The sequence below is a fragment of the Sus scrofa genome, chromosome 3 (assembly GCF_054392235.1).
Source record: "Sus scrofa isolate SSC_HxYL_T2T_F1_AM1 chromosome 3, Sscrofa_HxYL_maternal_Yorkshire_Landrace_v2.0, whole genome shotgun sequence".
Lineage (NCBI taxonomy): Eukaryota > Metazoa > Chordata > Mammalia > Artiodactyla > Suidae > Sus > Sus scrofa.
This window is the reverse complement of record NC_139385.1, coordinates 41,145,879-41,166,280: the sequence shown is the minus strand read 5'-3', so window position 1 is coordinate 41,166,280 and position 20,402 is coordinate 41,145,879.

Here is a 20,402-nt window from a genome sequence, read left to right as displayed (position 1 = left end):
AGAAAAGAAATGGAGTTAGCGTTGTGACTTAACGGTAATGAACCTGATCAGTATCATGAGGATGCGGGTTCGAATCCTGGCCTCCCTCAGTGAGTTGAGGATCTGGCATTGCTGTGAGCTGCGACATAGGTCATAGACACGGCCCAGATCCCGTATTGCTGTGGCTGTGGTGTAGGCCGGCCACTGCCGCTCCGATTTGACCCCTAACCAGGGAACTTCCATATGCCTCAGGTGTGGCCCTAAGATGAAAAAAACAAAACAAAACAAAAAACAAACAAACAAAAAAAACACCACACCACTAAGTCTGAAGGCAGATGGATGGGGCAAAGACTTAAGGTAAAGAATTTGGAGATGGGCTGAGATAGGTTTGGAGCAGGTCGATGTCCAAATTATATAAGGAAGATTCCAGATCACCAAAAATTGCTTTGAGGTATCAAGTTATAATGGGACTTGGTCTTAGTTAGCATCAGAACTCCCCTCCTTTCTCTAAGGACTTTTTCATCTTGTAAGTTTGGAGAGGGGCAGAGCTCACATCCCATGATAGAACATGAAAATCTTCAGCATGCTCATTTTTTTCAACCTTCTCTTCTGCTTGGAGAGAATTTCATGGTGTCAGCACCGTTGATCTTTTGGGCCAGGGCGCATCCTGTCCTGTGTATCGTTTAGAGTGTTTAGCAGCCCCCCTGGCACCTGTGATTGAGATGCTAGCAGAACCCCTCCCCCTGCTTGTGACAACCCAAACCGCCTCCAGACACTTCCAGATGTCTCCTGCAGGCACAATCACCCCCATGGAGAAACACCCATCTCAGGTGTGGTCCAAGATCTAGTCTCAGCCAATCCAGAGGCATGTTTCCCAGAACTGGAACCTAGAGAGTGTCTAAAACAGCATCCTCATGGAGACAACCTTGGGTCCTTAACCCGCTGAGCCACAGTGGGAACTCCACCCCAGTTAACTCTGTTGTTCCTTTCTTGGTCCCCACTGCTATTGTGATTTATGCATTCCAAACAAAGTAGGCCAAAAAAAATATTTATTTATTTTTTTAAAGAGCATGCATGTTAAAAAATACTCAGAGATCACGTCCTGGTAGCACATGTGACATCAAACCCAGAAAGAAATCTCCTGGTATATGTCTTCCCCCCAAGTTGAGAAGACAGTATCCTTCTCCCAGTCACCCGACTGTTTCCTAACCACTCACTCCTCATCCTGAACTACAGCAGTCTTCTTCTTGGGAAATTGGCCACCCCCACCCATGGTGACAGCAGCGCCACCCTCTGAACCAGCAGTACCCAGTTCTGAAGTTATAGCAAGCCCCAGGGCCCTTTGCCAGGAGATCCAGCAAGGAGGAGTGGAGCAGGTGAGAATTTAATGTCAGCGATGTCACCAAACTAGCTCTGGACCGTGATTTTGACTGGGACACCGGCTGCCCAGCTTCCCAGCTTCCCCTCTTCTTTGGGTATGTTTCAAGCCTAGCTCTCCATTTTTTCCTGGTGAATCTGTGAACAATCAGAGTCTTCCAACAGTTTCCTTTTGTGGGGAAATGAGCTATGGCTCATTTCTGTTGTTCCAACTAAGAATCATACCTGTGCTATCAGCCTTTTATACTTTCCTAGAAAATGATGGAGATCCAAGCATGATAAGCAAAGTTGATGCAGAGGTCTCGACAGAACCAGATTCGCCTTGCTGGATTCAGACCTAGGTTCCAAAGACTTAGAACCAAACGATTTTCTCCCATCCTTCTCTCCCTCTCACCTTGTCTCTGACCCTTCAGAAAATACACCAGAAAAATGGTACTTAGGCTCTCTTTGTAGAAAACTTATATGTAGAAGAATGCACTTGAGGCTGACTTCCTGGGTTGCCCACCAAGCACATGACGGCACGTGAATTTGGATGCTTCACCAGCTCACAAAATGCAGGTCACACTTCTGGCAGTATAATGATGTTAAGAGAGCTGTGTGAAGACTCTGTCTCTCTGTCTTTCTCTCTCTCAGTCTTGTCTTTCTGTCTGTCTGTCTCTTTCTCTCTCTTTTTAACCAGTTTAGCATCCATTTCTCCTTTGTTTTTGTTACACCACACCAGGTTCCCCCTACATCCTTAGGGTAATCACCTCGGTGTGTAGTTTCCGTGGAGAGAGTTAGCCTCCTGGATTCAAGAATAGGAAATTGGCCCAAGCCTAGCACACAACAGTTTTCTCTATCCCGGACCACAGTGATGGGTGCAGGGGCAGTCCCACAACTAATGTCTGTCTAATCGGAGTTCATGTGTGGACACTCGCTGAAGCAAGCAGGAAGACAGGGTTTATTACTATTTCCATGATAGTTCCTGAGAGCTGCCAGCTGCTGCCATCCATTTTGCCCCTAGGAAGAGAGATTAATCAGGATGGGGAGAAAAAGAGGCAAGTGCCGTAGAGAGAAGAAGAGAGGGAAACAGTGTTGGTATCAGTCTTCGAGGCTCTGGATCCAGCTGTACCTGAAGCAGGCACAGGATTTGAAGTTCCCAATATAGCACCCCTTCTTGTTTAAGGTCCGTTTGAGCTGAGTTTCTGTGTCTTGCAACCACGGCAGGCTGATTTACTTAGCACCTAGCACCCATTTTGCAGGCAAGGAAACGATGACAAATGTTTGAATTGCTCATCATGACTACAGTTCTTTTACTTTGGGGAGTTAACTTGCACCAAAGCACAGAGCAGAGTCTCAGGATACCATAGGATGGATTTCTTTTTGTCAAGACTATGGGTTTGGGATGTTTAGCCTCTTTGGGGAAAGCAAGCCTCTTATACTTCCACGGATGACAATTGCACTTCTCTTGAACACTTTATAGCTCGACTCTGTGGGGATTAAGCTTTGTATATCTGGGAAGGTTTCAGTACCTTCAGAGTAGTGAAATGACAACCAGTGGCACTAACCTGGGAGTGTCGCCCAGGGCTCCGTCACAGCTCCCTTCCCTGCGAACTCTGCTGCAAAGGACTCTAACATCATCTGTGGCATAGAGAGCCCATACTTAAAAGTCACCTCCCAAGGGCCCTCTGATCAATAGCTTCTTCCCCTCTGCGCCCCCCCATAGCATTTCCTCACATATTACATTAGAGAGACTGATCCCTTGGAGAATTGTAACAACGTCTTAGCGCAGAGCATATATTATGAATGTTTCATCGTGATTCCTCAGATTTATTTAACATTTTACTTGACAGTCCCTTTGGATCTTTGATTGATTACTAGGCAAATTAGATACGAAAACGCTTTCCGTAAGAGAATCCCACGTAGCCTCCTCGCAGTGGTGGTGATAACGATGAAAGCCAGCATGTAATCTCCTACTTCCTGCGTCAGTAACTGTGCTAACTGGTTTCCGTGGACCATTTCCGCTCCCGGAAGGAGGAATCCTTAGCTCCATTGTACAGATGAGGACCTGAGGCTCAGCGCGCCCGGGTCAGGATCCACCAGGGTCTGTTTCTCTTCGGAGCCAGTGTTCTCAACAGCTGCTGTCTTCACATTGTCTCCATCCCTGTGTGCCCATCATGGTTCAGGGTCAAGTACGTGGAGAAACTAGTCTTTACTTTCTGCCTTCTCTTTGCGATGCGCGAGCATGTGACCTGGTGAAATATTCTGAGACCGCCTGCAAGGAAGAACTCTCAGTTTGAGTTCATTTTGACACATGCACTCAAGAGCACTTGGTTCTGGAGCTGCCCTTTGGGTTTGTGGGTTGTGTTTGCTGGTTTCTTCCTGTAACAACCTACCAAGGAGCCTTTGGCATCTCCCCCCCCACACCTCCCCCCACCCACCTCTCATCCAATGCTATAGTCAGAGCGTTGGCCTGATGTAGGCACAGGAGACCCCAGGCAGGAGATGTTCCGTTTCCTGGAAGAGCGAATCACAGTGATTAGACTGGTGGGATTCATTGTTCTGTGGCTCCATGGATGGCTCATCTGGAAGGCTCTGTGGTCCAGGACTCTTCTTGGAAGAGTTGGAATCTAGCGGGCTGCTCAGAGAGGGGCAGCGCCACCTGGTTCTGAGGCAGTTTTATGGCATCTGTAGTCTGTGTGTTCTGCATGTCATGAAACTTGCAAACCCTTAAGATTGTTGGTCTGGAGTTGAGCTGGTTGGGTTGAGCCAGGGCAGGGGTCTTCAAGGAGAGTCGCTTTGCCCCCCAGCGGACATCAAGCAATGTATGGAGACGGTTGTGCTTGGAACAATTGGGAGGTGGGCTCCGGGCATCGGGTGGGTATAGTGGACATCCTGCTGTGAGCAGGACGGCTCTCCCCACCCATCACCCCCAGGTGATTATCCTGTGCAAAATGTCAGTAGTGCCGACGCTGAGAAACCTTGGGGTAGATGATGCTCTGATTACACATAAAGCCTACAGGCTCGGGATTGCTCCATGTGTCATTTTTGTCACTGTCGCCTATTTGCCTGAGATCTGAAGCTGATGATTGCAGTTTGTCAGCCCTTCTGAGAAACGCTCCTCCCAGTGGTCCCTGAAGGATGCAGGCTTCCAGGCTTCTCCAGTCCTGTGGTTTCTCTGTCTTAGAAGTTAACTTAGCAGCCGTACATACAAGTGAAAGAGGACGGAGGATTACCTAGATCTTTCAGGAGCCAGACCCAGAAATGCTGTTCATCGTTTCCATCTGTGTTCTGACGGCCGGGACTCAACACTGTGGTCCTTCTCAGCTTCAAGAGGGTGGAGGGGAACGGCCCTCCTGTATTCTCCAAAGCTGAAGTGGTTTTTTGTTTGTTTGTTTTTTGCTTTTTTTTTTTTTTAGGGCTGTGCCTGTGGCACATGGAGGTTCCAGGCTAGGGGTAGAATCAGAGCTGCAAATGCCGGCCACAGCCACAGCAGTGTGGGATCCGAGCTGCATTTGTGACCTACACCACAGTTCATGGCAATGCCAGATCCTGGACCCCACGGAGCGGGGCCAGGGATTGATCCCACATCCTCATGGATACTAGTCAGATTCATTTCCGCAGCTCCGCCATGGGAGCTCCCAAGAAAGTGAAGTGTTTTGATGAATATATTGTATCATCTCACACACACACACACACACACACACACACACGCACGCACGCAGATTTCATTTTGGAATAAGTGCTGAATAAATAAGACACAAGAGCCAACATGTTTATACAGCAATTAAACAGTGGCAAAACAGTTGTAATTGAAGAGGCTTGCATCATAGTTGAGAAAATAGTTCTCAGGCCCATGGATCAGGATTTAGAGAAATATATATATTTGTCTATATATTTGTCTATATGTATATTTGTCTATATATAGATATATATATATATTTGTCTTTTCTATGGCTGTATCTGAGGCATATGGATGTTCCCAGGCTAGGGGTCCAATCGGAGCTATAGCTGCCGGCCTATGCCAGAGCCACAGCAATGTGGGATCTGAGCCACATCTGCGACCTACACCACAGCTCACAGCAACGCTGGATCCTCAACCCACTGAGCAAGACCAGGGATCGAACCCCCAACCTCGTGGTTTCTAGTCGGATTCATTAACCACTGAGCCATGACAGGAACTCCAGAATTAATATTTATTAATCATTGTGGCCATTTCCTTGGAGGGTGTTATTTCATTGCACCTATGTGGGAGTTATTACACCTGTTTCATGGGCAAGGTGGACTTTAAGATATTAGAATGGGCACATGGCTAACAAGTTACAGTGCCAGGAGGCAAATCAAAGACAGATTCAAAAACCATGTTCTTTCCTTTTTCATCAGCATTTCTCAAAGCAGGCTTTGTCACACACTGTTTCTGTGACCTGATCCTAGCCAAAATAGCCCCATGGGCTAAAGTGTTTGAGGAATTCTGAATCTTGTATTTTTTTTCTTGAAAAGTCACAGTGCCTATTAGAGTATTTAAAGTGCATGAGAAACCTTGTCTTAAAGAGACCAATTAGACCACTTAGATGAAAGAATCCTGTTCTTTCATTACACCTATTAATATTCCATACAGTTAACTAAAGCCAGTCTTTGGTAGTGTTACTTTTCTATTTTCAGTTTGGAATTTAATTTTACACCCACAGCTATGCACACATGTCCTCTTCTGTCTAAAGCACTGTGAGGGAAGCAGCCACAGTGATACAACCTGGGGAATTTAAAGATGAAAGACCCATTTTTATTTTATTTTATTTTATCTTTTTAGGGTGGCACCTGTGGCATATGGAAGTTCCCAGGCTAGGAATCGAATCGGAGCTGTAGCTGCCAGCCTACCCCACAACCACAGCAATGTGGGATCTGAGCCGTGTCTTCGACCTACACCACGGCTCACGCCAATGCCGGATCCTTCACCCACTGAGCGATACCAGGGATTGAACCTGCATCCTCATGGATGCTGGTCAGATTCATTTCCACTGAGCCATGACAGGAACTCTGGAAGACCCATTTTTAGACATGGTTTGAACACTTTACTTCTGCCTGGATTTTGGTTCCATCATATATAATGGGGGGGGGCATGTGAATTAGTTCAGAGGGGGCACATAGGTCTTAGCTTGTATGTCAAATCAAATATGTTGACTGTGGCTGCTGGAACAGTGTGTTGATAAGGATTCTAAAGCTGGGTTCCACAGAAGTAAAGCATACTCTGAATGATTCATGGTTTCTGTCACAGACTCAGATGAGAGAGGCAGTATTCATGCACCGTAAATTTGCCTCTGAACCAAAGGAAGCCTAAGGTCTTTTTCGACTCTTAACATTCTCTGATTCAATATGATGTGCGAAATACGATGAATTACGTTCTCCAACTCCTTCCTAATAGACTGTGGTGGGGGGACAGAGTGGTATCCTGACCTATGCAGAAAGGGCTAGGTCCATCAAAGTCTTCTGAAATCCAAGTCCCAGGAAAAGGGTAATTCTGGACAGATCCAAGATGGAAGCAGGAAAGCATTTTTGGAAGAAGTAATATTTGAGCTGGGTTTTGAAGGATGTATAGGATCCTGACAGGCAGGGACGGAGGACAGGCAGTGCAGGTGGAAGAAATAACATTTCTAGAGGCTGATAAAGTGGAGGTCTGTTTGATGATGGTGTGTACCCTGACTTGATGGGAGCACGCATGGACTTGGGGCATGAGACAGAAACAGACAGAGACAGGGGGAAGAAAAGATGCGAAAAGGTGGGGATCAGTTCGCCTCATGCTCCAAATTCTGAAAGTTGCTGACTTCCTGCTGGTCCTGCAACAAAGGAGCCTCATGGTGCCTGGAGTTATGGTAATCCCCACAGAGTAAGAGTGGAAGAGTTATTCCTGCAGGTGACCTGTCCACTTCCCCACGGTTGCCAGGACTGGCTTGTGGCATCTGTCATCCCTTCCCGCCCAGGGCTCCCTTCCTGGGCCTGGGCCTAATGAAATGCTTCCCGTTTTAATTTCTGCTCTGCTGGGAGGAGCTCTTTTATCTTCAGTGCCTCTGTGCCATCAAAGCCCACTCAATGCTGAGTAGCTGCCTGCCCCCTCACCGGTCCTGTCCTCCCCACAATCCTGCCTGGAGGTTTTAATTCAGAGTCTCAGAAGACAAGCAAGGGGCTGCTTTTGATTGATCAGTCAAACACAATCTCTTCGCAATTGTCTTTGGAGACTCAGGCTCCAGACATGAAAGATAAAAACAAGAGATGCCAGCTTGGTTTAAGATGGAAGTGCTAGATTTCCCTTCAACTCAGAAAAAAATAAAATAATAAGAACTTCCTCTTTCTGCTCAATCAGTGCATTGTTTTCTTGTCTACCGTCTTGTTCCGTTTCCCCAGTGACTTTTTATGTATTTCAGAAGTAATAAAGACCATCTAACATTTTTTTTTATCATTATTAAAGTTGAGTTGATTTACAAGGTTTTGTCAAGCTCTGTTGTACAACAAAGTGACCCAGTCACACACATTTCCTTGTGCGGTACGGTAGGGTTCCATTGCCCATCCATTCCAAACATAAGAGTTTGCATCCAAACCTCCCCCCACCACCTCCTGCCAAATGCCCATCCAATCCCACTCCCTCCCCTTTCCCTCTTGGGAACCCCAAGTCTGCTTTTCTTGGCCATGATCTGTTTCTGTATTTTTTTTCTCTTTTTAGATAGGATCATCTGTTCCTTATATTGGATTCCACATATAAGTGATATCACATGGTATTTGTCTTTCTCTTTCTGGCTTACATCACTCAGTATCAGAGTCTCTAGATCCATCCCTGTGCTGCAAATGGCATTAGTTTGTCTTTTTTATGGGTGAGTAATATTCCATTGTATATATGTACCACATCTTAATCCATCCCATCTGAAGACCATCTAACTTTAATTGAGATTCCTCTGATCACTCTATGTGTGTTCTAGGCCCTTTATGTATATGAAGCTATTTGGGTTTTAACCACTACTGCATTAACCTCATTTTACAGAGGAGGAAGCTGAGTTACAGTACTGAGTAATTTGCTCTGCACAGCTGGCTGTTCAGTTAGCTTGGATTTCAATGAGGAAATCCGGTTCCAGAGTCCCTGCTTTTTTGGCTCCATGCAATTCTCCGTCTCTAACATCCTCCTCTTGGGGTGACACATACATTGTTTTATGATGAGGAAATTTACGCCTTCATAATGGAAGTCTTTTATATAAGAAGGAGCAACTATCTCCTGAATGCATGGACAAGGGGTGATGAATGAGTCACTGATGAAGTAAAACCAAAAAATATGGTCTTGGGGATAGAAGTCAACTTTGAGGAAGGTTTCCAAGGCTCGCCTGGTCTAATACATTAGTCTAGAAAATGGGGATGTTGCAGGCAGAGTTTTGGATAGGAGTGATAGAGTCTTTTTACCCAAAGAAAGTTTCATCGTTGCTGTACAGTGGGAAAATAAAAAAAATTATATAAAAAAAAAAGAAAGAAAGTTTCATCGTAATAGACCCAACCCGTTAATATTTTTTCAGCCCTGAATCTTGGCTAGAGTTATAAAAGGTGAATTCAGAAAGCCCAGCCCCAATTTGATTTTTGTCTTTTCAGGGCCACACCCATGGCGTATGGAAGTTCCCAGGCTAGGGGTCAAATCAGAGCTGCCACTGCCAGCCTACACCACAGCCACAGCCATAGCCACACCAGATCCGAGCCATGTCAGCGACTTACACCACAGCTCCAGCTCGCGGCAGCGTCGGATCCTTAACCTACTGAGCGAGGCCCGGGGTGGAACCTGCATCCTCGTGGATATTAGTTGGGTTCGTTACCCCTGAACCACAATGGGAACTCCAGCCCCACATTCTGCATGGCAGTGTTTCCCAGAAAGCCATGTAATCGCTTTACCCTGCTGCTATGCTTCTCCATTGCCCCTTTGGTTAGAAAATCTTGCGTATTTACTTTGCCCACAGGCCACAATGAGAGGAATAAATTGTTTATCCCCCCTTTCTACGATTCAGTACCCATTTCAGGTACTGTCTGAAAATAACTGATCTCTTCTTTTAACTTTTTCCCCAAGGTCTCAAGCCTGTATGTCTCTTCCTTCCAGTCTCTGCCAGTCATAAAATCATCAAATATATAGTGCATTGTCTGTACCATTGCTGGACTGTTCATGTAGATGTGTGGGAAGACCACAGCATGATACTTAGCTTGCAAGATGGTGTTGACTTCCTGGGGTTTGTGTCCTTGTGTGGTCTTCTCTAACACTGCATTACGTCTGCTCTGTGGGACCAAAACAGTATGACATAGGTGGTGGTGTGTGACTTCCAAGGCTAGGTCATAAAAAGCAATACCCCTCCTCCCTTTGTTTCTTGGGTCTTTGGTTCTGGGGGAAGCCAGCTTCGAGCCATAAGCGGGCACCATCTTGGAAACAGCTTCTCCAGCCCCAGGCAAGCCTTCAGATAATGCAGCCCCATCCGACACTGAAACCTCAAAAGAGTCTCCCAATGAGAACCACCCGCCTAAGCTACTCTCAAAATCCCCACCTACAGAACATGTGAGAGATGGTTTATCCCTTTCGAATCACTATGTCTCAGGGATATTTTGTTATTCAGTGGTTGGTAATTGGTACGGCATGTTCTGCATCTGAAGGAGCAGTTTTGTTTTCTAATTTTCTGCCCACCCACCCAATCATATGTCTCTAAGATTGCTGAAAAAGATCTTTAAAGGTGCTATTAATTCACTTACCCCATGCCATTGTGTTGCAGGCTTTTTAGGTGTTCTCGCTTAACTCCACCATAACCCTGTGAGGTTAGCGCCTATTAAACAACTTTCCATGTGGGAAGACTGAGGCTCAAAGAGACTTTGCTGCCAAAGTTACAACCAGTAAGTCAGGGGAGCCAGAATTTGGGCCCAGTTCTGCCTAAGTGGATGGCCCATGCTCTTAACCATGGTGCCAGATCACCTTTCTGCCAAAGCTCTTCATGGTGCTTTGCCAAGCCCTGGCATAAGTCTTCAACATACATTGTCTTATCTGACCCTCACTGCTCTGAAGGTCATTGTACAGACAAGAATCCTATGACAGAGGCAGTAAGGGCCAAGTTTCCAGTGCCTGTTTACTGTTGGGGAAATAGAGTCATACCACAAAGCTTGCTGGAATACGACACGCCCTTTTATCGAGGTCACTCACAGTGCGTGGAAACATGCTGTGCCCATAGCAAGTGTTTTGAGGGATCCCGGGAGGGAGGAAGGAAGCAAGGAAGGGCCCGAGGGAGGGAGGGAAGGAGGGAGGGAGGGCAGCTCAAGGAGAGTGTCCCTTAAGACCTCCTTAAGTCAGAACCTGGAGTAGGGGTGATGAGGAGATCTCTTGGCTCCAGGGCAGGTGAGGTGGAGATCACAGGTTTAAAGAAAGGATCCAAACAGGTAAACCCATGATGTGAACCTGAAAAGGCCCTTGAAGGGAGGTGATGATCTTAGCAACATGCAACAGGCTCGTCCCACTCGGAAGACGCCGGATCCTCTGCTGCTTCGCCCACTGCAAGCAGCAGGTGTGCCGGCCCCGCGTGGCCACCTTTTCCTTCTTTGTTTTTTGATTCAGAAGCCGACGGTCTGGGCTTGTGTGTGCAACCCCCGATTTTTAAAAGTTGACAGCTAATTCCTTTTATTTCATTAAAAAAAAAAAAAAAAAAAAACAAGACATAGGCTGAGCCAACCACATTTGCTAGCCTGGCGGGTCCCGCAGGCTGCGGTGGTTTGCGGCCTCTATTATAGAGAAGTGAAAGGGCAGGAGGTGGCCAGACGGCAAAGGACCAACAGCTACGACAGAGGAGAACAAAGCCAAGGAGGGAATCAAGAAAGTGGTGGCTTGATTCCCCCCCCTTACAACTTGCAACCCAAAGGCTTGCAGGTGTCGCCCCCCCCCCCCAAAAGATGAGCTGGAGTAGGGCTGGAGAGATCTTTAGAAGCTTGTGGACAAAGAATAATCAGTGACCTTTCCTGGCAACTTTGGACTTTGTAGATTCTGTTCTTGAGGAGAAAAAAAAAAAATGTTGTCAAAACAGAAAGAAATTGCAGACCAGCTCCTTGGCAGGACAGACGCTCTGTTCTTTGTTAAAACAGGCGTCTGATGGCTGACGGGTTTTTTTTTCCTTCTTCTTCTTTTCCCTTTTGACTCCGGGACATAAGGGATTGAACACAAACTGGCAGTGAATGATCTCCCTCCCGACTTTGGGTGATTATGTTCGTTAATAATGATTATCGCTTCTATGCAATATTTGCATGATAAACTATAGACATCTGGTAGCGTGTGCGTGTGCGTGTGGGGTTTGTTAGGAAACAGAAGCAGGCTAAACGCTGATGAAATGTGAAATCTAACCGCTCAGACTAAAAATAAAGTCGGCAGGCTTTAGGATTTCTGCACGCCTGCAATTCTGAACCACACGCATCCTCTGCCGCCGTAGTTACCGTGGAGACATGCGGGCAGGCGCCTGCAGAACAGAATCCACAGTTTGTGGGCCTGGCCCCTGGGGGTCCCATTACGGAATTTCGTGTGTTTAGAAATATTTTGTAATAAGGCCCCTCGTGTCACTTATTAGTAATAAAATGTGCAACTGTCTTCATCAGCATCAACCTCAAATTTGTTTTTTATGGAAATGAACCAGCATGCTTTCAGGTAAATGATGCTGTGTACACACACACACACACACACACACACACACACATGCACACAGAAATATTTAATTTAAATATATATTCAAATAGGTGCCTAGAATTTTATCTGCCTCAAGCTGTAATGTTACAGTTGGATTTTACCCCTTAGAAAATTATATGCTTTTTTTCTTTAACCTGCAGAGTCAACTGAAATTTATAAATGATGTACAAAGCAACATGAATTTCTTGAGCTTTAACCCAACGTGAATTTTCTAGAAACAAAGATACATTAAAGGGCGCACGAAGCTCGGGGTTTGCGGCATGTTTTTCATCAAGTGCAGATTTTAGACGGTGGAGGATTTTCACCATCGCTAGAGTCATGAATTCCAAGGAGTCCTGGGTGGGAAAACCTTTTTCCAGTAGTAAATACTGTGTTATTTCAGTGCCGTTTGGGTAACATTCATATAAACTGTCTAAAAGTGAGGAGTTGACTGTGGTTTTTGTTGTTGTTTTGTTCTGCTTTTGCCTGCTCTGCCTTTGCTGGGAGAGAATGGCCCCCTGTGAGGCGTGCCTTCTTGGTTCCTTTCCAACGTGTTCATCGAAATGTCTCCGGTAGCAGAAAATGGAATGCTCTTTTCCGCTAATGGTTTTCAGCCTGTTTCAGGAAGACCTGCCGTTTAACACTCCCGGGTGGTTTCTCCGGCGTGAGCTGAAGGATGTGCATTGCAGAAGCTCTAGCTAGCCTGGCGTTTTCTCCGCAAGCCAAGCTGCTCTCTGCAGACTCCCTGGGCCCCATCGACTAGTCTGAGTTTCGAGCTGTTCCTGTAAATTGGAACCGTGAGTTGGGGGCAGCTGAGAGATTTTGGGTTCTGTAGTTCATCAGACCTGGGATGCAGTCCTGGCTCGACAGTCCCCTTCAGTGCTCAGAACCTTTCACTGATCTGGAAAGCCCGGGGACTAAGTGCTACCTCATCAGGACCTTGAAAAGATTCAAGAGGATGGTGCTAGATACAAAGTTTCCCAAACATCTCCAGTAGCAAAATGAAAATAGATGTTGCCGATAGCGTAACGGAGCCCCTTCTGTATCATAGGCAGGGTTGAACAGTCGACAAGCATTTTCTTGGTGTAGTGTCACCATCCTTCTTGGAGGTGAGTGACATAATTATTCCCATTTTACAGCTAGAATGAACATAGAGGCCCAGAGAAATATTTTGCTTTGGGTTTGCAAAGCCACTTGAGCCAGGAATTCAGATCTAGAGCTGACTCAATGAAAGACTACCCTTGTTAGTAAGATGCCAAGCCCTGTTGTCCTTAATAAGAGAAGCGGTGACAATAATTGGAAAATGTACCCTTAAGATTTTCAAGGGGATGAAGGGTGGACTTGGAGCCTTAAAACCAACTAAACTTGTAGGAGATTCAGTGCTTTTGGAATGTTTACCAAAACGAAGGACCCCATTCGCATCCCAAACAGTGAAGAAACAAGATAGTCTGTGAGCCTGGCAGTTTCACATTAGAATTCAGAGCCAAGCACATGAGATGCTTGAGGACATTTGTGTGGATAGCTCTTAGCATGGCACACTCAGGATGTTAGGGAAGATGTGCTTCTGGGATTCAGCAACTGAATCCTCTCCCTGGCTTTGGGATGAAGGTCAAGAAGGGCCATCCACCTACTGGCAAGGATGAGGACTGACAGATGGAATGCCAAGTTGCTCTTTGGCTCAAAAGAAATGTTGTTGACATGGCAGAAGACGTGCAAGAGGAGCTAGTCAGGGTAGCAAGGGTCTGGTTATCCATACATAGCTTCGGGGAGTAGTTTGAGAGATTCCAGTTAGAGACCAGGTCTTGATCTCGAAGGCTTGCCATCTGGAGTCGTGCTGCCAGCAGGTCTTTCTGTGACCAAGGCAGTGTTTTCTATCTGCATTATCCACACCAGCTCTGGAGCTCTTGACATATGGCGAGTGTAACCGATGGCCTGAGTGGTTTCTTTGTATTTCATTCCATACATTTTAAATGTAACCAGACATTGTATGGCCAGTGGCTGCCATTTTGGACGGCACCAATCTGGACGGTGAGATAAGGAATACATCATGAAGCATTTATTGATGATGAACCTTGGAGTTTATCGAAGGGGCTAAAGTCTGAGCCCCCACCGTGTCTGCCTCTGTGACCTTGGGAAAGTTAAGTAACTTATCAGAGCCCAGAGCAGCCGTCTGTAAAATGAGGACAGTTATGATAAAAGAATTATGGGATTCCCTTGAGTTTGGGGTATTCTACATAGAGCTCCTCACAGGGTTTAAAAGAGTTGGGATAAGATACTAGCAGTTGTTAGTATGGTTTATAATTATTAATTATGTTGTCACTGTCATCATTATTTTGTAATCCAAGAATGCACAAGTAGCTACAAAACCATGGCGTTCAGAGTGATGCATTGTGTTGTGATTGCGGCACATATAGAAGGGGAGAGGTCACAACATCATTTGCAGAAGGAGTGGCATTTCAGCTTCACTGTCCACTATGGAAAGATGTACAATTGCTCAGCAGGAAGAGGTTGGGTGATGCGGATAGAGGGTTGCTTGGCTAAAGCCCTGGGTTTTGAACAAGTCTGGCTTGTCTGGGAAATTGGGGAACCTCAGGTGATGAGCCTGTAGGGTTATGACCTACTCTGGCAAACACAGTGGATATTTGGGTCCATCTTGTAGATTTTAGTGGTTTTATGGAGGGATGTGACATCAAATTTGCATATCAAAAAATGAATCTGGCTGCCGTGGGGGAATGAATGGAAGCAGAGGGAGGCTGAAGGCTGGAAGATCAGTTGGGAGGGAGTCTGGTGTGAGATGGGGAGACTCTTGATGAGGTGAGTGGCCGTGGTAATGGGGAAGGGGTGGATCTGAGAGGCAGCTAAGGGACCAAGTTGTCAGGACTTTGGAGAACTTAGGATGTTCATAGTCAGGAGTCATGTTTTAGGTAAATCATAACAGCAGTGAGAATGGCATTGGTTAACACGTCCTTCGTGCTTTTCCGTTTACGAAGCATTTATCTCCTTTAATCCTCCCCCAAACCCAGTGGATCCTAGGATGATAAAAAGTGATGATGTGTGTGAAGTGCTTGGTCAGGCCGTCCTCAGCTGCCGAGTGCTCAAAAATGAATGGTTGTGGTCAAGGTGATTATTAATTCATCAGAGTGGGGTTGTCGGTACTGCGTTATTAAGAGAAGCTAGGCTTGATCTGCCGAAGAAGGTAAGGCCAGCCTAGAGAGAAGCCTTCCTAGAGCGTAGCACAAAAGAAAGAATGGAGATAATAAGAATGCATCCTTATAGAACTTCTCGCCTTCAGGCTGAGATCCAGCTGGGAGCGAGGTGGTGATGCTCCTCCTGGCCCCACTACCTGACGAAGATGCTGCCGTCCATTCATGGACCATCTCTGGATATGCAGCCGATGCTCTGATGTGCCCCTTCTGTGCTTTCTCTGCAGTTTTGGGATTGTGTCTCCACTTCAGACTTAACTTCAAATCCTGAAAAGAACTCTGGCTTGAGGGTAGGCAGTGATAGATTTGCGTATCATTTCTGTTCACTGGGTTTGGGGGCTTTTTGCTTATTTGATTTGAGGAGGGGGTAGGTAAGAAGAATGAAATTTGTTTTCTCTTTTTTTATTGTTGGTCAGCATCATACTAGCACTATCCATCTCAGAGCATTTGCTTCATGCTGGCAATATCCTAGCATGCCTTGTCTAAGGGCAGGGGGAGATAGAGGGAAAAACAGACATAGAGAAGCAGAGAGAAAGAGAGACACAGAAAGACAGAGGCAGAGAATCAGATCTCTCTCTGCTCTGCTTCCTTCTGGTATTTCTGTGTCTTAATGTGACCCTAAGACTTGGACCGGTTAATCTGAGAGAGGACGCTAAGGAATTTCATGCAGCAGGAGTCAACATTCAAACAGCCTCCAAGGCAGTGCCCCTTAAAAACTCACCAGCTGGAAATGGCCAGAGAGGAGGAGGCCTCGCAAGCATTCTCGACCCTGAGCTGAAATGTGTTCCTTGGGATCCGTCCTTGGCAGCGTCCTTGGGCACTGACCTTTTTGTTTGTTTGTTTGTATCAAAGTTTTATTGAAGTAGAGTTGATTTATTATGTTGTGATCATTTATTCTGTACCACACAGGGATTTAGTTACACATGGACACACATCCACTCTCTTTCAGATTCTTTTCCCACGTAGATGAGCACAGAATATTGGGCATCAACTTTTGGTACCCACCTTTCTAAGATGGGCAGGTCTTTTCTTGATGTTGCCCTCCGTTCTGGATGAGAGTACATTTGATGGTCCAGCCAGCAATGGCAAATGGGCCCCAGTGGGCAGTGGATGCCACCACTTTCTTGTTCACTTTCACTGTCAGAAGGTTTAGATTTACAGGTGAGGAGATCTCAACTGCAGGAAAAGGCTCACAACACTGCCTTCAAATTCTCGGTTCTTCCAGGGTTAGATTTCCGTGGTCGTATTTAGCCACTTATGGCGTCTTCTGTCCTGATAACTCATTTGTCAGGCAATGTGAGGGAATAAACCATCCCACAAAAATTAATTTCCAAGTAACTTAAGGTTGCCCCTCTTAAACACCCAAGCTGTTTGTTTTTGCTTTTATCTTTTCGTCATAGTTTATTTGCAGTGTTCTGTCGATTTCTACTGTATAGCAACGTGACCCAGTCATGCATATGCATACACTTGTTCTCTCATATTATTGTCCATCATGTTCCATCACAAGTGATTGGCTATAGTTCCCTGTACTATACAGCAGGACCTCATTGCCTATCCATTCTAAATGGGAATAGTTTGCATCTACTAACTCCAAACTCCCCAACAATCCCATTCCCTCCCCCTCCCATGGCAACCATGTCTGTGGGTCTGATTCTGTTCTGTTAGGTTCATTTGTGCCATATATTAGATTCCAGATATAAGTGATATTATATGGTATTTGGCTTTCTCTGGCTTCATTTAATGTAAGAATCTCTAGTTCCATTGATGTTGCTGCAAATGGCTTTATTTTGTTCTTTTTTATGGCTTAGTAGTATTCCATTGTGTATATATACCACATCTTCTTAATCCATTCATCTGTCGATGGACATTTAGGTTGTTTCCATGTCTAAAAAAAAAAAAACAATGGGTCAACGAGGAAATCAAAAAGAAAATTAAAAAATACCTATGACAATGACATACAGAGACAAATAACAATGAAAACACAACCATTCAAAATCTACAGGATGCCACAAAAGCAGTTCTTCGAGGGAAGTTCATAGCAATGCAGGCCTTCCTCGAAAAAGAAGAAAAATCTCACATCAACAACCTAACCTACCACTTAAAAGAATTAGAAAGAGAAGAGCAAACAAAACCTAAAGGCAGCAGAAGAAAGGAAATCTTAAAGATCAGAGAGGAAATCAATGAAATAGAGATTCAAAAACCATAGAAGAAATCAGTGAAAGCAAGAGCTGTTTTTTGAAAGGGTAAACAAAATTGATAAACCACTGACCAGCCTCACCAAGCATGAGCGATTTGTTTTTAGTTTAGTATTTTTTTCTGTAAACTTTTTTTACAGAAGCATTTTAAATAAACATTCATGTTCCCCTCTGCTTCCTTAAGCAGAGTTCACCTCACCCAATGTAACTTTTCTCTGCTGGTGTGAGGCCAGGTGTCTGGCACAGCCTTTGTTAAAGTGTGATATTACCGACCACACTAGTTCAGGTGGAGAAGCCTTTGTCCTTGCGCCAAATCCCTCCTCCCATCCCTCACCCATATTCTTAGCTTTTTTTTGTTAAGTTTTATTGAGGAATAGTTGACTTACAATGTTGCGATCATATCCGCTGCACAACAAAGTGATTCAGTTGTGCGTATGCACACATCCATTCCCTTTCATATGTTTTGCCCACATAGATCATCACAGAACACTGGGTGGAGTTCTCTGCCCTCTACAGCAGGTCCCCATTGGCCAATTGTTCCATACACCTCAGTGTGCATATGCCAATCCCAAACCCCCAGTCCATCCCTCCCCAAACCCCCACCTGTCCCCTTTGGTAAAACCAAGTTTTGGCAAGTTTTTCAAAGTCTGTCAGTCTGTTACTGTTCTGCAAATAAGTTCACTTGTATCCCTTTTTTTTTTTTTTTTTTTAATTCCACATTTAAGTGATATCATCTGGTGTTTGATCTCTGGTGTCTGTTTTTCATGTGTTTTTTTGTTTGTTTGTTTGTTTGTTTGTTTGTTTTGTCTTTTTGTCTTGTAGGGCTGCACCCACGGCACATGGAAGGTCCCAGGCTAGGGGTCAAATCGGAGCTGCAGCTGCCAGCATACACAGCAATGCAGGATCCAAGCCACGTCTGTGACCTACACCACAGCTCATAGCAACGCCGGATCCTTAACCCACTGAGCAATGCCAGGGATCGAATCCATGTCCTCATGGGTACGAGTCGGGTTCGTGAACCATTGAGCCACAGTGGGAACTTCTGGTGTGATTTTTGGGTCTTTTTTGTTTGTTTGCTTGTCTTTTCTAGGGGCGCACCGGTGGCATATGGAGGTTCCCAAGCTAGGGGGCTAATCGGAGCTTTAGCCACCGGCCTACACCACAGCCACAGCAATGTGGGATCCCAGCCTCGTCTGCGACCTACACCACAGCTCATGGCAATGCCAGATAATTAACCCACTAAGTGAGGCCAGGGATGGAACCTGCAACCTCATGGTTCCTAGTCGGATTTGTTAACCACTGCGCCACAACGGGAACTCCCTCATGTGATTTTTGATTTTTGCCCTCCTCCTTCCCTTAAAGCTGGCATCCAGTTTCCCTCCTCGTTGTCATCAAGTCCCAAAGAAATCTTTTTCTTCCTCCACTGTGTGGCTTTTAGTCTGCTTCCTCGTGTAAAACCAGGTCGTGAAGGCTGATCATAACAGTGACCAAGGCCAAAGTGACTCTGAGCAAAGGTAGCAGGCGGTCTCCTGAGTCAAAGTGCTCGAATTCCAGAGGAGTTTGTGTGTGTGTGTGTGTGTGTGTGTGTGTGTGTGTGTGTGTGTGTGTGTGTGTGAAATCACCTCTGAGCACTCAGAAGACTGACTGGGGGATGTCTTGTTTATTGTGAAGATCAAGGACTGGAGGTTCACTGTTCAAAGTGGACAGATAGGTGTGGCCAGCATTCTTTTTTTTTTTTTTTTTTTTTTTTTTTTTGTCTTTTTGTCTTTTGTTGTTGTTGTTGTTGCTATTTCTTGGGCTGCTCCCGCGGCATATGGAGGTTCCCAGGCTAGGGGTTGAATCGGAGCTGTAGCCACCGGCCTACGCCAGAGCCACAGCAACGCGGGATCCGAGCCGCGTCTGCAACCTACACCACAGCTCACGGCAACGCCGGATCGTTAACCCACTGAGCAAGGGCAGGGACCGAACCCGCAACCTCATGGTTCCCGTCGGATTCGTTAACCACTGTGCCACGACGGGAACTCCAAGCATTCTAATACTGCACATGCTGCATCTGTTCGGCATTCATTTTTTTCTGTTGATGTATGTTCACGGGAGAGGTGAGACTCTGACTCTGAAAGGGTAGGAAGGCAAGAGAGGGAAACGCTGCTGTTGAAGAGAAAAGGCCATTGATGCAGAGGCCGCGTCATCTCCCCACAGATCAAAATGAGTGAATGCAGAATTTGTCAAGAGGGCAAAAGGCTGACCGGCGTTGGGATGGGCTTCCTGCTGAGACTCTCCCCAACACCCAGGGAGAAATGGGTCTGAGCGCTCATTAAAGATGCATCATCAGAGTTCCTGTCGTGGCTCAGTGCTTAATGAACCCGACTAGCATCCATAAGGGTTTGATCCTTGGCCTCTCTCAGTGGGTTAAGGATCCAGTGTTGCTGTGAACTGTGGTGTAGGTCACCGATGTGGCTCAGATCTGGTGTGGCTGTGGCTGTGGTGTAGGCTGGCGGCCACAGCTCTGATGAGACCCCTAGCTTGGGAACCTTCGTATGCTGCAGGTGTGGCCCTAAAAAGACAAAAAAAAAAAAAAAAAAAAAAAAAAAAAAAAAAAAAAAAAAAGATGCATCATCTTCCCAGATCCTTCTGGGAGGATACGTTCTAGGAGCACCAACTGGCATTCTGCTTCACCTCTCTTTCCATTTCCTAGATAACCAGAGTCATCGCAGTCCCTTCCATGAGTCTTTGTGGTCGTGGGTACCTCTGATTCATGTGGAGGAGCAAAGGCTGGCCGTGTCTGCCTTTCCGTGGCAGCAGGATGGGATGATGGGGTTGAGCAGAAACATCAGGAGAAGTGGGAAAGGCAAAGAAGAGGGAGGCCAGAGAGAATAAAATCTACTTTGCTGTGGTTCGCAGTTTTGCCCAAAAGTGGCCTTGTTTTGGTAGGGCGTCTTCTTTGCCATTTACTAGAAGGCTGTCTTGTTGGTT